This window comes from Pelophylax lessonae (assembly GCF_965119305.1).
Source record: "Pelophylax lessonae genome assembly, chromosome: 10".
Lineage (NCBI taxonomy): Eukaryota > Metazoa > Chordata > Amphibia > Anura > Ranidae > Pelophylax > Pelophylax lessonae.
Window position 1 is genome coordinate 91,373,411 of NC_138777.1, and position 17,279 is coordinate 91,390,689.

The window sequence follows — 17,279 nt, forward strand, 5'->3', positions numbered from 1 at the left end:
ACATGTTCCTTTTTGGGTTCTTTCATTGCAGAGGAGATTAAAAAACGGATGTTCCTTGATCTCTTTCTCCACATTGTGATCAGGTATTTTACCACCCAGGTTACCACCCAAGTTTTAGTCCCAGGTTTCCTGGATAAATGGAAGAGCCTGGATCCAGCACTGGAGAAAAGAACAGCAGGCCAGCACTGGAAGAAAGAAAGGGGGGGGGGGGGCAGCAGCACCTCTCTGGTACTGTAAAGGCAATTAAGTGGCTTTACACCCACCCAAGGGGTAAGCTAAAGCATTTTAGTTTTGTATAGAGTAGGAAGTGGTTAAAACCCTGGCAAGTTAGGTAATGTTTTCCCTTTATTCCTGTTCCAGTGACAACAATAGTGATCAAGGCAAATACTGAGTCCCGGTTAACATTTATGCGATGCGGGAACGCTGCGAATATACAGCGTGTTCCCGCATCGCATCCGCACCCCTGGCAGTTCACACTGCCATATGCGATACGCAGGGGGTGTCAATTAAAAGTTAACGACACCCCCCAGTTGAGATTGCATATCGCAGTGCGATCTGCAAGTTCACACAGAATCGGATCGCACTAGTGTGAACCACCATGCGATCCGATTCTGCTGCGGATTAAAAAAAAGGGTCATGTGCGTGTTTAGTGCGATTGTGGTGCGAATTCAGCCATACAAACTGTATGGCTGAAATTTGCACCGCACAGAGATCGCATATAATTTAGGAGCAGTAGGCTCCGAATTACATGCAATCTTTGTGATCGCACTAATGTAAACCAGCCCTTAGGATGTATCTTGCCAGCAGGAACACAGACAGCAATAAAAACTAGCAGGGGTTCTAACCCTTCTCTACTCTATCCAAAATACAAGAATAGCATTAGGTATAATTGAATTAGTCACTGTAAAGGAAGTTTGTAAGTTCTGTATATTATTGTAATCTATTTGGGTTGTATTGCACACTGCACTCATTGTGCACACGGCACTAATAATGTTTTCATTACATGTTTGCATTCTTTTGAGTCCTGATTAAAGTGACACTCAGTGGCGGCCCGTGCATAGGGGGCGCCAGGGCGCCGCCCCCCCTAAAAAAAAGGAAAAAAAAAAAGACAAAAAGAACAATAAAGTTAGGGGAAAAAAATTGGTTCGCCGGCCTGACCGGCCTATGTAGTGGCTAAAGGGGGGGTGGGGTTTACGACCCAGAAGAGGCGCCGATTGACTGCCTTCTGGGGGCGTAACCTGGGCGCAGGAAAGAGCGCTTGGCCACCCCCACCTTCTTGATATCCTGGCTGTTATTGGTCCAGTCTCCAGCCTGGACCAATCATCATCCAGGACATCGCTGACGTCGCAATGGGGGCGGTGCCGGTGCGTGCGTCAGTCACTCACCGTCACCGCCGCTCACCTTCTCGCCGGTTCCCGCTGCAGAGAAGAGGAGAGGCCGCCCGCCGGTTCCCACCGCAGAGGAGAGGCCGAGACGAGGGAGAAGGACCCGCTGCAGAAGAGGACGAAGTATCGAGGAGGGGAGAAGCCGCCGCTGGGAGCCGAGCCGCCGCCAGGTAAGTGCATTGGATTGAAGGGAGCACGCACGCTGGTCTCTGCATTGATTGGGGGACAATGCTGTGGGCACTCTGCAAGCATTGGGATACAATGCTGTGGCACTTTGCAATCATTGGGGTACAATGCTGTAGGCACTCTGCAATCATTGGGGTACAATGCTGTGGGCACTCTGCAATCATTGGGGTACAATGCTGTGGGCACTCTGCAATCATTGGGGTACAATGCTGTGGGCACTCTGCAATCATTGGGGTACAATGTCGTGGGCACTCTGCAATCATTGGGGACAATGCTGTGGCACTCTGCAGTGATTGGGGACAATGCTGTGGCGCTCTGCAGTGATTGGGGACAATGCTGTGGCGCTCTGCATTGAAAGGGGCTCGCACGCTGAACTCTGCATTGATGGGGGCACGGGACAGTGTTCATTGCATTGAAGGGGGCACAGCACAGTTGCATTGAAGGGGGCACGCACGCTGAACTCTGCATTGTGGGGGCACAGCACAGTGTTCATTGCATTGAAGGGGGCACAGAACAGTGTTTATTGCATTGAAGGGGGCACAGCACATTGTTCATTGCATTGAAGGGGGCAAAGCACAGTTGCATTGAAGGGGGCATGCACGCTGAACTCTGCATTGTAGGGGCACAGCACAGTGTTCATTGCATTGAAGGGGGCACAGCACAGTGTTTATTGCATTGAAGGGGGCACAGCACATTGTTCATTGCATTGAAGGGGGCACAGCACAGTTGCATTGAAGGGGGCATGCACGCTGAACTCTGCATTGTGGGGGCACAGCACAGTGTTCATTGCATTGAAGGGGGCACAGCACAGTGTTTATTGCATTGAAGGGGGCACAGCACAGTGTTTATTGCATTGAAGGGGGCATAGCACAGTGTTCATTGCATTGAAGGGGGCACAGCACAATGTTCATTGCATTGAAGGGGGCACGCACGCTGATCTCTGCACTAAAGGGGGCATGTTCGCTCTTCTCTTTGCATTGAAAGGGGGCATGTACGCTGGTCTCTGCATTGAAAGGGGGCATGTACGCTGGTCTCTGCATTGAAAGGGGGCATGTACGCTGGTCACTGCATTGAAAGGGGGCATGTACGCTGGTCACTGCATTGAAAGGGGGCGTGTACGCTGGTCTCTGCATTGAAAGGGGGCATAAACCATCTCCTGTACCATGACCTGTGACATGCCTATACCATATCTGTGCCATGCCTATACCATCTCCTGTACCATCACCTTTGCCATGCCTGTACCATCACCTATGCCATGCCTTTACCATCACCTGTGCCATGCCTGTACCATGACTTCAAAGTCACGCAATTTTTTACTGCGTTTTTTGACGCGAAGCAATACCTATTACATTTTTCTTTTTGCGCCCCCCCAAAAATTTTGAGCACCAGCCGCCACTGGTGACACCGCATTCACACTGAAACGGCACTACTTCGGCGCGACTTGCACGGACTTCATATAATGAATGTCTATGCAAGTCGCTCCGAGGTCGCCACAAAGTAGTACAGGACCCTTTTTCTAAGTCGGAGCGACTTGTGTTGCTCCTATTAGAAAGGGTACTGTACCAGTCAATGGACCGCGAGGGACCGCGACTTGTCAGGCTGACAAGTCGCGGTAGTGTGAATGGAGCCTTAGCCTACCTATGTTACGCCCCTTGTTACCATAAAAGTACAATTGTAATATTAATGTGATACCTACATAATCATGTGTATAAAAACCTTAAACTGTGTCAAATAAAACAGAACAGTTATTCTCCATTCACACTGGTACGACTTGTCAGGCGACTTGGTCAGCCTGACAAGTCACGCACCGTCGCGTCCCATAGTGTAGTACAGGACCAGTTCCAATAGGAGCGACACAAATCGCTCCGACTTAGAAAAAGGGTCCTGTACTACTTCGGGGCGACCTCGGAGCGACTTGCATAGACATTCATTTCATGAAGTCCGTGCAAATCGTGCCGAAGTCGCGGTGCATGCGACTTCACAGGTCGCCCCCTAAGTCGGATCGCCATAGTGTGAACCGAGTCTTATTTTGGAAAGATGCTAACTGTAGCTTTTGTGTCTGTTCCCTACTACAGTAGTAATAAATAATAATTTGGAACCACTAATCAATATGTGGATAGGAGTTGCCTATATATAAAATTTCCAGAACAGTTCCCTATAAATATAAAATTCAAAGACAATTGTTCTTGCTGATGTGGACAGACTAATACACAAGCATGCATCATATTACAGGCATGACCCTGACATTATTGTCTGTAGAGGAACATTCAAGCTTAGAAAATGACGCTCTGCACTTCCAGTTACATGATATGTGACGTAAAAAGCCCCCGACATTGTGCTAATATAATGCAATTTGATCCTTCTGAAATTACAATCTGATTTGTATTTAGATTAAATATATTTTCTTATCATTTTAGAAGCAACAGTACAAAAGATATGTGTGATTAATATGCCTTTGCATGTGTATTTAGTCCTATATTTATATATTAAAAAAAAAAAATCACTCATTTGAATGTGAATAAATACCAATCTGAAAGTGAATGCAGATTTGTGTTCAAGCTGCAGAATTCTGCATGCCCTGACTTGTACAAATACAACAATGCACCCTGGACAGCACAAAGGAGCAGCACACATTCACAGCTCACAATGAATTAGACACGCACATACTTATCCTCTATATAAATGTATATATATTTACGCACTCATCCTTTCCTCTTCTCACAGCCACACTCAAGCACTGACAACTGTCCCTTTAAATCCAGCATGCCTGCAGCCAATGGTTTTATAGAGAAGTGACATCACCCACCAGCAGTGACGCAGACCCTATTATTAAAAGGCCAATAAACCTGCTCATTTATAGTCACATGACATTTGGGAGAAGTGCAAGGGGGGGGGGAGGAATAGGTTTGGGTTTTGTCATTGTACTGATCCTGCAGCTACAGATAAAGCAAGACTGCTGTTATTGGGGAAGGGAAAAAAGAAAAAACACAAGGAAATCCTACTAATCCCATACAAGCATTGCATCTGTCTTCTACCTGGGAAAAGAATCGCTGCAGATCTTTGAAATCAGAGAAAGACATTTTCTATGGATCAAGGACGGGATGGCAGAAAGGAGGGTCACAGGGGCCTAAGCAAAATCCTTAATCATAGGGAATCCTAAACCAGGATCCTATTCACTACTGACGGTCCCTGCTGTGCCGGCTTTTTGTTTCATTACCATCCTGCAGAATTTCTGAGAATTCCAGGTCCCATCAGAGGGTCTACGCTTTCTTTTTAATGCAATGCCACAATTGTTTCAAGCTGCTGCCACCTGATCCTATGGAGAAGCCAAAAGGGAAAAAGGTGATTGTATCACTAAAGGAGTCAGCGTTGCCGAATCCTAACAGTGCTTAAACCATTTTTTTTTTTTTCCAAGGGACCATTTCCTCCGGACACGAAAAGGTGCACAAAGGGTTAATCCGGAGCCTTGCAAGGCCTCCCATCCTATTAAAAATTAGGCATGCACTTCTTCAGCACGCTATACCGGCTGTCAATTTTAATTTCCTGAATACATTATTCTGCTGGATTGTACAGACCTCATATGTTCCACCTACTGCAAGCGCATGTTCTAGAGAGAATTCAGCTTCTGGGAATATCGGATGCTGTGTAAAGCTTGTGCATGTATTATTCACGCCATAGTCTACAGAGGTGATTTTTTTTTTTTTTTTTCAGGAACGCTGTATTTTATTGTATAACCCATCCATCCCAAACAGAAGCAATCGTTTTAAAAGCTGCATGTTGGTGCTTTGTGATTCGATCTCTCCTGCTTCTTTCATTCTAGAAGCTTAAGGAAGACTAACTTCTAAGAATCCTGCTGAGAGGTGTAAATTCCCCGCCTCTGTTTTGAAGGAGTTCAAAGCTATCCGGATATGTGTGCAGCTTTGTGAATTTCTGGCTGCTTGATTTGGAAGGATCGTGGCCTAATTCTGCAGGGATTAGTTTAGAGATTGGATACCGACAGCCTCCCCGGGAAAGAGAATTCTTGCAGAAGGAGCTAGCACGTAAAGTTGGAGCTGTAAGTTCTACCTGTGGTGTTGGGAGTGGCCCATAGTATTTGTGAGTTCAGTCCTATGCACCATTATGCACATGAGCCAAGGTAATGCCACTACCGAATGACATGCAATATAACTACTCTTCTCTGCCCAAAGACCTAAGGCAGACCTTACTTAGGTACTTACGTATTCATTTCATTTTCATTGTAGTTTATTAAAGTAATCCACACATGTTAAGATATTTCCCGTTCAGTCCCGAATTCAGTTGGGTCACTTGATTCCCCCATCCATGCTAAACAGCCTGGATGGACGAATCTGCAGTGCTGGCCATGGGCGTCCGCAGAACTTTTTTCGGGGGGGGGGGGGCATAATTTTAAGGTCACCCATGCTCCGCCCCTTTTCAACAATGTCATGAAGGGGGGGGGGGCTTAGTTATTATACTTTTTTTGAGCATCATTTATTTTTAAGGCATTTGTTAACCTTAAAAAAAAAAAATTGATCCTGTTCCCTTAAAGCAGGCATGTCCAATGCGGCCCACTGCCCCCTGACAATTTTTTTTTTTGCTAGGGAGGAAGGAAGTCGGATCGGAGGCACGACCACAGCGACTTCCAACTAACGGTAGGCAGAGGCTGCCTCGAAGGGGAGGGGGGAGGCGAGCATGTGCAGTGTTTCTGACTCCTACCACCATGACCACTTCAAATCACTGAAGTTGTCATGGTAGTTAGAGTGTTCCTTTAATATCTCTCAGAATAAGTAAACCTCTGTATACTGATTCCATTTCATTTGATCATCCTCTAGTTGTGTTAAATTAGTGCGGAGGGGTGCGGCGGCGCGGGAAGGGCGCGGCGACATTTTATTACTCATATACCTTAAATATAGTATATATTTTATATGCTGCCCGAGAAAATTTCTCTACACTTAATGTGGCCCAGAGAAGCCAAAAGGTTGGACACCCATGCCTCAAAGCATGTTATACAGCACAGTGCTTTGCTGTGTAATTTGACCCCTTCTATTACTTAAAATACCTGGCTGATCCAGCCTGGCTATGTCCTCCCCTCTGTAAACTGACCACGGTATACCATGGTTGCTGAGCCCTGACATCATCGTCAGGTTACGGGCCTCCATCATCCGCAGCCCTTCTGTCCCCCTCTGTCCTTTCTCCCCCCCCCCTCCCTCCCTGCCTGTCTGCTCCTGTGTCAGTGCCCTCCCCCCTCCCCTCCCCTCCTGCTGCTGTAGTTTCATTTAAAGTTTTATATCCTTTCTACAGTCTGATTAATATTCCTGTGTGCCCCTGTGTCTGTGTTTTATAAAAATAATCCATTCTTCACAAGTTTTTAGAGCGCCATTCACCGCTCATGTGACCCGCCGCCTCTCTCCTCCTCTCCCCCTCCCCCTCCCCTCCCGACTGACATCAGTGAGGAATCCTCGGCCCTGCCTACTGCAGGCTGCTGTCAGATGGGGAGAGGAGAGAGCCGATGGGTCACGTGAGCCTTGTTCGGCCCTCTGAAAACTGGTAAAGAACAGCCTATTTTTTTAAAACACATACACAGACACACAGGTAAACAGGATTATTAAACAGACCAGACAGGATGGTATAAAGTGGCTTAACAAACGCTTAAAAGGGGAAGTTGAGATTCCAGGGGGGGAGCATTTGATCTCCCTTGCCCCTACCTGCGGACACCCATGGTGCTGGCTATTCTGACAGTGGGCACCCATGGCTGTCAGAAAACCTAAACAGTACCTGCATCTGAATGGATGCAGCAGCTGTTCTACTGCAATTTCACCCAACTTCTTTGACAAAAGTCTATTGTTCAGTCAGGCCACCCACAGGATGAATTTCAGTAGTTTTAGCAGGAATCCATGTATGGCCAACGTAAGAGCTGGGTCATCCTTTTGTTTTGTGGCCCTGCTGATTAAAGTAATTGTAAAGATCAATTTGTAAAACCCATCCTGTTTTAAATTGAAATGCAAGGCAAACACATGTGTATAGATATAAAAAAAAAAAAAAATTATATTATAAATACCTTTTTTCCCTTTTTCATAAGTGATCACATTCCCTCTGTTCTCAGCTTTTTAAGAGCTGGAGGGAGGAGAAGCAACAGCACACTATCTTCCCAGTGAAAGGCTGTGTGCGGGAGGGGGGGGGGATTGCATGTCAGGACATGTCTGATCATTGGAGGACGGCAGCCTGAGTTCACAGCTATGGACCTGACTGTGGTGAGCTCTCCTGCTTAGTGTGGTCAGTTTTTAATAGCAGAGGCCCTTGCAGGAACACCAGGGATTTCACATAAAGGAAGCAATACAAAGAGAACAGGATACTTTTTTCATACAAGTACATGGCACAGCAGCCACAAAACAGGAATTTGAAATCCTGGGGTAACAAACACTTTATGTAGCTAACATTGAACATTTAATGTTAACTAAATCTTTTTTTTTCTTTAGTTTTGGGTCAAGCGGGGAAGGATTGGAACCTCTGTCAGGTTTTAATGCTTTCAGTTGAGGAGATTTCCCTTCACTTCCTTTTGCATCTGATACAAGTCAATTAAATAGGAAGTAATAGAAAATCTGCCTGGTTTGGACACAGACATAAAATAAACCTCTCTGAGGAACGGGAGGTAGGAGGCACTGTAGGAGGCGCTGGATCCAAATGTAGAATCATCTCACAGTCAATAAATAACCATAATAAATTGTGCAAGGGCTCTGGTTGGTAACTCTCAGACAAGCAGAGGCCTCTAGAGGGTGAATCTCAGGAGATACAAGGAAAAACAGGAGTGCCAGACTAAATATTGAGAGGCCACGAAGATTTTATTTCATCATAATATGTCAAAAGGACAAAACAACACATTTCGAACATCTTAGTGACTCCCTTTGCTATTATCTGTTGAAGTCTGATAATAATATGGAGATATAAATGTTTGTCAATTTTTAGCCCATTCAAGCTTGAGACCATCCAAATTTTACCAACAACCATAAGCTCTAATGAAGGGGGCCTTTTTGAATCTCTGAAACGCCCTGTCTTGTCCTTTTGACATTTTATGTAAAATACGCATTGCGTGGTCTTTCAACATTTGGTCTGGTACTAATTTTTCTGAACCTCCTAGTAATAAAAACTTGACAAAGAAACAAAACCTTGCCCACTTTAATGAGAAAATTGTTTTATGGCTATTTTGGGTTTCTTTACCCACATAGACAGTAATAAAAGGGTAATTAACTTCTCATCATTCCCCATTTTATCTTGAGCTAAAAATAAAACAAATCTGGCTGGAGTTGGGCTTAAAATTGGTGTTAGTGCCCGTTCACACTGAAGCGGCACGACTTTGGGGGCGACCTGTGAAGTCGCGTGCACCGCGACTTCGGCGTGACTTGCATGGACTTCACAGAATGAATGTCTATGTAAGTCGCTCCAGGTCGCCCCGAAGTAGTGCAGGAACCTTTTTCTAAGTCAGAGCGACTTGTGTCGCTCCTATTAGAATGGTTCCCGTACCACACAACTGACCGCGACCGACCGCGACTTGTCAGGCTGACAAGTCGCCTGACAAGTCGTATTAGTGTGAACCGGCACTTAATGTTGGTGTGTGCGTGTGTGTAAAAATACACCTGTGGAACGTCACACTTTTTGATCTAAATAGCAGATCTGCCTAAGAGGGTATATGATCCATTTCCCAAATTATCCTCCACACAAGACAAAAATAAGGAAAACTTGTGTTTTATCCATGAAGGACAAAGCAACAGGTTTGCTTTAGTGCTCCCTACCCAGCAGTATATACTCATAGCTCCCAACTGTCCCTCATTTCAAGGAACTGTCCCTAATTTGGAACAATGTCCCTCCGTCCCCCTCATTTGTCCCTCATTTTGGTCTGATCTATATAGTTATATATTAAATACACTATTTATCTTTCAAAAAGTGTTTTATAGTGCTAAACCTTTCATCCAATTTCTAAATTGCTGCATTGGTAAATGTGAAAAGCCAGTATAAAGAAATAGTAGTGGTAAAAAAAAAGCACTTGTTGGTTTAACTAATCTTTTTTTTCTTTTAATTCTTTAACGGGGCGTGGCAGGGGGTGTGTCCTATGCCTACATACTTTTGCTGATAGGTGTCCCCCATTCCCATTTTAAAATGTTGGGAGGAATGTATACTGACTCCATTCAGCCACCAGGAAAGAGGAAAAATGGTGTCAGATACTAAAGTTTCTGCTGAAGGCCATAGCTCTTAACGCGACCAAAGTAGGAGCCTGCTGCCTGCTGTAGAGGTAAGTATTTTGCAGGCAAATTTTTTAAAAGAATTTTGTGTTCCACGCTGGGGTGTCCAAACTATGGCCCTCCAGCTGTTCAGGAAGTACAATTCCCATCATGCCTAGTTATGTCTGTGAATAACAGAGATTTACAATGCCTCATGGGAATTGTAGTTCCTGAACAGCTGGAGGGCCACAGTTTGGACACCCCAGCGTGGAACACAAAATTCTTTTAAAAAATTTGCCTGCAAAATACTTACCTCTACAGCAGGCAGCAGGTTCCTACTTTGGTTGCTTTAAGAGCTATGGCCTTCAGCAGAAACTTTAGTATCTGACACTTTTAGAGGTGTGTCCGAGGCCTGTGCCGTACTTTGCATGCTCTGGTTCTATCTACTGGCCCATACATCACTACAGGACATAGTATTGATGTAAGGGCCTGCAGAGCACAGCAGGGGGCTATACATCCAACACATCTGGAAATATGATTCACGTGAAGACAAGGCTGGAGGCTGTTGCTCTTGAAAAGTAAAGACATCCCACTCACTAGAGAGGGATTAAATGCTTTTTTTGCAGAGCTTTTCTGAAAAGTTTTTCTGGTTCAATCATTTTTTTTGCAAATATGTCAAAAAATGTGCAGTAATACAAAGAAAGCACCAAGCCCGCCCATGCAGGGACTACGACTGGTGACATAAAAAACAGATTTGTACACATAACATAAATGAGGGAGGGAAGGCCTCCTTTCAAACAATCACATAAGACCTAAATATAACATTTATGTTTGTCAGGTAAAACCCCAAATTTTGCCAAAGTCGCCAGGACCCACGTGTCAGTGACCCTTTGTAGGTAGTCCTGGATGCTAAAAAACAGTTAAAGAGGCTAAAGAGCCCAGTTATGAGAAATATTTCAAAGACAGAGTTGCTTTATGCAGGGGTAAGGACTCCCTCTCCTCCCCATGTGATAGCATTGGACCAGTCAGCAACTCTCATGATAGCATAGGGACTGTGTCACATTTTTCTTTATACTGGAAAATCCTGGATTTTTTTTTTTTTGCACTATGGGGATAGTGGTGTGGGAAATTTTGGCAATAAATTGAACTTAGGTTTGCTTTGAGCTTTGGGTGTATATATTCTTTAAATTAGCTCAACCCATTGCATAACTACCACAGGGCAGAGAGGACAGCTGCTCAAGACCCCATAAGGCTTAATATTGCTCAGCGAGATACACGCACACTTAGCCCAGAAGCTGTCATAAATTATTTCAAAGCACAGGGAGGGGGGGGGGGTACTGATGCCCCATGCTGTGTATTTTTTATGTATGCAGGATTCCAATTGCACTGCAAGCAGAGCTTCAAAACCTCACTCCTAGTCTTGGATATTAGAAGGTAAGCATTTGGGATACCAATGCAATTTAAAACCATAAAAACTGGTCTTTGGAGCCATTCGTTGTCTTTCACTGTACTCTCTGGCAACTGCAACATTCTGTGCGTAGAGGATCTGTATTCCTTTACAGGAGAAATAATGAAAACAATCAGGGTATTTTATTGCAGCTTAAATTACATATTGTTAAGTTTTAACCTTTTTTGTCTGCCAGTGCTAATCATTTATTGGCTGATATTTAATGGGAATTGCTATATTGGTTGTTAAATAAGAGTGCACTCTTATGGTCATATCAGTTCATGGTCCTTTCAAACAAACCGAAGCAACCTGAGATCAGAACAATTGCCATTCACTTCCACAAAGAGAAACTGCCTCCCACCATCTTCCCTGCTGGAGCACTGGCATACTGTGAACTCAATCTCATTATTCATTTGGTCCCTCAGAGAGTGATAAGCCTTTATGAAGGCCGCATGTGTAAACTGCAAAATAATGGACATGTGTGTCTCTTTGTGACAGCATTAAAAAAATGCTAAAAAAATCAAAAATCAGATGAGCACACATAACATGCACGTGTACATAAAAATACACCTATACTTATTAGGGAGTCATAGAGCTACATAGTATCCCCGAAAATCTACACAATTTAGGGGTAGATCTGCAATGCAAAAAATTTAAGGGTAAGCAATAAGGATAGGAATATGGAAAATGGCAATTGCTGAATTGAACGTGTAGCTTAAAAAAAAAAACAAAGTTTAGACAAACCTGTAAAAGAACGCAATGTACTTATTCATGCAGGCAAACTTTGCTTTTTTAGGAGCTACCACTGCCTAAAGCAGGGGTGCCCAACCTGTGGCCCTCTGGCCACATTTGTCCCTAGGAGCCCTCTAAGGAGGCCCTCTAAGGAGGCCCTCTAACTCAAACCAGGGCAGCGCATGCTGTCGGCAACCCGTCGATCACTATCTATGCTTGCCGACCAACCATCCCTAAATGAATCAAGCCAACGCAGGGAGCAGAGGAAGCAGGTGGCCATGGAGCGAGCAGGGCTTCCTTACATTTACGGTTTGGGGGCAGTAAAACCTTATAGTTGAGAGGTGTTTTAATCAAACCCCCAACCACTAGTGTAGCGACAGGGGTCCCAGTGGCGACCCCACCCCATGTTCCATGGGGCCCGTTACATTTTGTTTACACTTGGACAGTAGGGGCGGCAAATACATGAACCGATCCTCTCCATTTTCCTCCTGCAACTGCTGAAAGCTGGTTTCTCCTCCTCTCCTTCCCGCTGCGATTCAGCAGCTGCAGGAGGAAAATGTTCATTATACTATTTAGAATAAAAAAAGTGAAATTCTGAACCATTTTGTTTCATTGTGGTCCACAACCAGTTACCAAAACCTAAGTGGTCTTCGCTTTTCAAAGGGTTAGGCATTCCTGATTCTACTGCATTTGAAACTTCTGCTCAGGTTCCTGGTCTCATCTGTCAACCCCCACATCACTCATTTTCCTTATAGTGACGTAGGGACTGGCTGAAGGAAACATAACACCGAATGTGGGACCAGGCAGTCATTTTAACAGAAGTGTTGGATGCAGAAGTATCTTTAGGCAATTGTAGTCAACAGTCACTTTAATGGTGCAAGCTTTGGGGCTTTTAGCCTAATTCTATTTTAACTACTTAGTTAAACTACTACTAACCTCTTAGTTAAACTTCTGGCCTTAAACAAACATGAAAAACACTACAGTAGTTTAGACTTTTTAGACATCATTGACTGCATGCTAGTTCCAGGGCTGTAATTTAGTAGGCAGTGAGGTCAGAATTCCCATAGGCTCACCTTCAAATAGCAAAATGTTTTAGTGTACACTGATGTACAATTCATACCTTCATTTTTGGAAATTTTGCAAATCCATGATTAGTTATTTGTATTATTCATTATCTCTTCATAGAGATATATTTTACTTTTCAATTGAACTTTAAAGAAATGTCAAAGTCTAAAGGGCTAATCAGTCCTTGATCTTCCAAAGTACTTCTACTGCCTAATGTTGTTTAATTGTGTCTTTTTTTCAACTGGACTTTGGAAGAAAGACCCTCCAGCTGTTACAGACAGTGCCGGGACAAGGTCATCTGGTGCCCAGGGCGAAGATGGCAAACTGCGCCCCCCCCCCAGGGTATAAAGAAAAGTCAGTGTCATTTCAAAACCAATATCTCCCATAGATGCCAATGTTAAAAACAAGGAGCAGTGCCATGTCAAGCTGACCAAGATTTCCTATAGATGCCAATGTTAGACAGGGAGCAGTGCCATGTCAAGCTGACTGAGATTTCCCATAGACGCCAATGTTAAAAACTGGCAGCAGTGCTATGTCAAGTTGACCAAGATTTCCTATAGACGCCAATGTTAAAAACCGGGAGTAGTGCCACGCCAAGCCGACCAAGCTGTGTCCGTACTCGTGAGCAGTGCCGGTCCTAGCAAGCAAGAGGGTCATCGAGGGGGGGCGGGGAGAGAGGAGGCGGGCAGGGAATTCGGAGAACTGAAGGCAGCCTGACAGGAGTCTTCACTGAGTGAAGCACAATGCCGGACGTTGATCCGGCACTGACTTCATCCCCAGGAGCCTCTCATGGGGCCCCCCACTGGTCCCGGGCACTCAGTCAGATGGGTCAGTCCGCCCCTGGTAAGAACTAACACACCAGGCAGGCGGGTGAGCGGACGCTAATGGCTGCCTGTAACAAAGTGAGCCCTTCACTTCCCTGTCAGTGGAGATACCCGCCTGACAGGAAAGTGAAGGTCTCACTTCGTTACAGCTATTAGCGGCCGCTCGCCTGCCCGCCCCGTGTGTTAGTAGTCACACACACTTCACCTGTGCTGTGCTGCGCCCCCCTTCCTCTACTAAATGGTGCCGCCCAGGGCACCCATCCCTTCCGCCCCCCCTTGTTCCGGCTCTGGTTACAGAACTATACATCCCATGAGGCATTGTAAAACTCTGACATTCACAAAAATGACTAGGCATGATGGGACTTATAGTTCCTGAACAACTGGAGGGCCATAGTTTGAAGACCACTGGACTAATGTTTTCCCTTAAACTTTTGGAAAATTAGTAAAAGATGCCTATTTGGACATATCCTTACTTTACTGGCATTCAAACTTTTATGAGGTTTTTATTTATGTCTGTGTTGCAAAGATTTCCTTTTACTTCCTGTCCTGGTGACACCCTCTGTGCCAGAGTATGAAAGGGTGTCACTGGTACAGGAAGAAATGATAAATCTCCCCAGTCCCAATAACAGTGCAATAGGAAGTGGGGAAAATCTCCTCCATGGGGATGCTGTTAAAACTTTACAGATGTTGCAACCCATTCCCTAGAATATAGTTTGGGATGGTTTTGGGCTTTTTGGGCTGCTTGCCAGTTTCCAGTATTTTTTCTTTCTAGCAATTTTTACATTCCCTGCTGAATTGGTATAACCAGAGCTTACAGCAGATGGAAGCTCTTTACAACCTTTTTGGTCTGTTAAATAAATACATAAGTCATGTCATGAGTTTCTTTTGTGCAAGCAAATTTAAAGACATGCCTTGTTATGTTCATTAAATCACAAATCCCAAGCAACATTAAAGGTATTTCAAAGCAAGATGACCAATAAAACCTGTGTAGGTACGTCACATTCAGAACTCATATAAATGATGATGCCTTCCAACTTTTTGAGATGGGAACGGGGGACACCTATTAGCAAAATGATGTAGGCATAGGATACACACCCCTGCCATGCCCACTTAAAGGAGAACTATACAAAAATATGATTAGTTAAACCTGCAAGTGCTTTTTTTCTTTTACCACTACTATTCCTTTATACTAGCGTTTGAAATCTACAAGAATTTAGAAATTGGATGAAAAGCTTAGCACTGGGAAACACTTTTTCAAGGATAAATAATGCATTTTATATACAACTATATAGATCAGACCAAAATGAGGGACAAATGAGGAAGAAAGAGGGACATTGTTCCAAATCAGGGACAGTCCCTCGAAATAAGGAACAGTTGGGAGCTATGCATGATGGTAACAACTGTATAAAAAAGCAGTAACTTTCTAACTTATTTTCTGTTTATGTCAGCACTTATTCCAGAAGACGAGATTGCTCTTATGGGAAGAAATCTTAGTGAAATCCATAGCATATTATGCTTTAAATTTTTGATATTTTTTCATTTTGTCCAGACTGAATGCCAAATGGCCTACTGTCTCAAACCTGGGCACTTTAAACATCATCTGCAGCCAAAAAAGCTTTGCAGGGTTATAACAGCGCCATAACTTCAGAGTACTGTAATACATATCTCATGACACAGATGTAGATCTCTCAATCTATCTCTGTATAAGTTCTATTCTAGTTCACTGCTTTTTTTTTTCCTGCGTTTTTCCAAAAATTCACGATTTTGTTCTTCTACTTTTAAAATCCATTTCATTGTATTCACATTTTGACAGCCTGTAGATCATTGGTTGATACATGCATGAGAAAGCAACCTGAGAATGCTGTCAGACAACTGGTGAAGCAAGGAGTTGGAAACTCGTTTTTTTATCTTCTATTCTAAATTCTGTTAGCCTGGGGCTACACTGGCAAATAAATCTCTTTGTTATACTGAGAGATTTAACTACTTGTTGGCTGTCATCTCATTTACAGCACACTGAAATCAATGAGATGCTAATAAGCTAACTGTCAATAAGCAGTTAAATAATTCAGTAGCCAGGAGATTTAATCGTCAGTGTAGCTCTAGGCCCATTCACATCCTTGCATTTTTGGTATTGTTGGGTAAAATGTGCATTTTATAGCACAATTGCCCAACGCATTTACCACAGGGCAGTTCGGGTGATTTTGCATGGCGCCCCAATACATTATTACAGTAGTGGGCAATGCACCCATACTGCAGCACACCCCAATGGGCACACCATGCGTTTTTGGTGCACTGTATTGAAAAAAAAAAGCATGTCCATTTTATTATGCAGTAAGGTGCACTGCCAGTCAAAATGAATGGCCCCTGTTTATGCAGCATACCACAAAGCTAATTCTTGTAGACAGCCGGGTCCAATCACCCATCCATTTAGTAAGAGGACTCCTGCAGGAATATCTTTCACTAAAAATCTAGCATCACCACTCCTTATCAGCCATAACAAGGCAAGCTTCTTAGCGATGAGTGCTGATGATTACGGTAACCAAACACTATTCACTTTTTATGGCATCCTCTGCTTTGATAAGTGAGCTTTATCTGAAATTGTAGGAAATTATGGTTCTTTGTATCTATTAATTTAAGCGGAACACACATTAGTAGCGCTATGCAACGTCTTTAATATCACAAAGGAGGCCTTTTTGAAAAAAATAGCAAAAATAGTCCAATACGGTTCTTTTCTTTCACCGGTGTAATAGATGTTCACAACATGCGCCTTCACCACACCTCTCGTGACTCCCCCTAGGCAATTCCCACTTACCAGAAAATTGATAAACTGTGCCTTTAAATATAGCATCCAGGTATCAGCCTCCACTACGCCATTCGCCACCCAAGCAGACTGAGCCTCCTCTGTTTACTCAAATGGACCTTTGGGTGTCACTTAAAGCATAAGTGCTAGGTTCCTCCCGTAGAATAAGCTCCAAAACAATGGATAATGGAAAAAGAAGGGGGGACTCATAGAGTAGTACTGTAAAACACTCTATTGTTTAACAACATAACCCCCTCTCCCCTCATGCAATGCACTTACAATAGCAATAATATTTCAAGCATGTAGATCAAGAAGCATTAAAACGCTATCTGCCAGAAACACTGGTAAAACTGTACCGCTCTGCAGACTGTACGGTGATCCCGGGTAGTGTGCACAGCATCCAGGCGTGCAGTTGCTGTGGTAACTGTGTGATCACGGCCTGACACGTTTCGTCATCTCAACTTCAACTGAGGACCTACTGAGGTGTCAGTAGTACTCGCATTTTTTCAATAAGTTTGGAATAATGTACACTGTATAAAATCATTTGGTCCTGTGAGAGAACAACAGGGCCAACACAATTTTATATAACCTTCTGCCAATCCTTGTGACTTACAGTAGAGTGGGGCTGTA

At 44.0% G+C, this 17,279-nt stretch overlaps 1 protein-coding gene across 1 annotated transcript in view; it reads left to right on the forward strand.

Annotated features, from left to right (window-relative positions):
- Positions 1-4,465: 4,465 nt before the first annotated feature.
- PPP2R5B (protein phosphatase 2 regulatory subunit B'beta) overlaps positions 4,466-17,279 on the forward strand; it is a 144,469-nt gene continuing 131,655 nt past the window's right edge. Inside the window, exons 1-2 of the mRNA XM_082270016.1 lie at positions 4,466-5,258; positions 5,392-5,625. The gene's annotated coding sequence lies outside the window, so the exon portion shown is untranslated. The remainder of the gene's footprint in view (positions 5,259-5,391; positions 5,626-17,279) is intronic.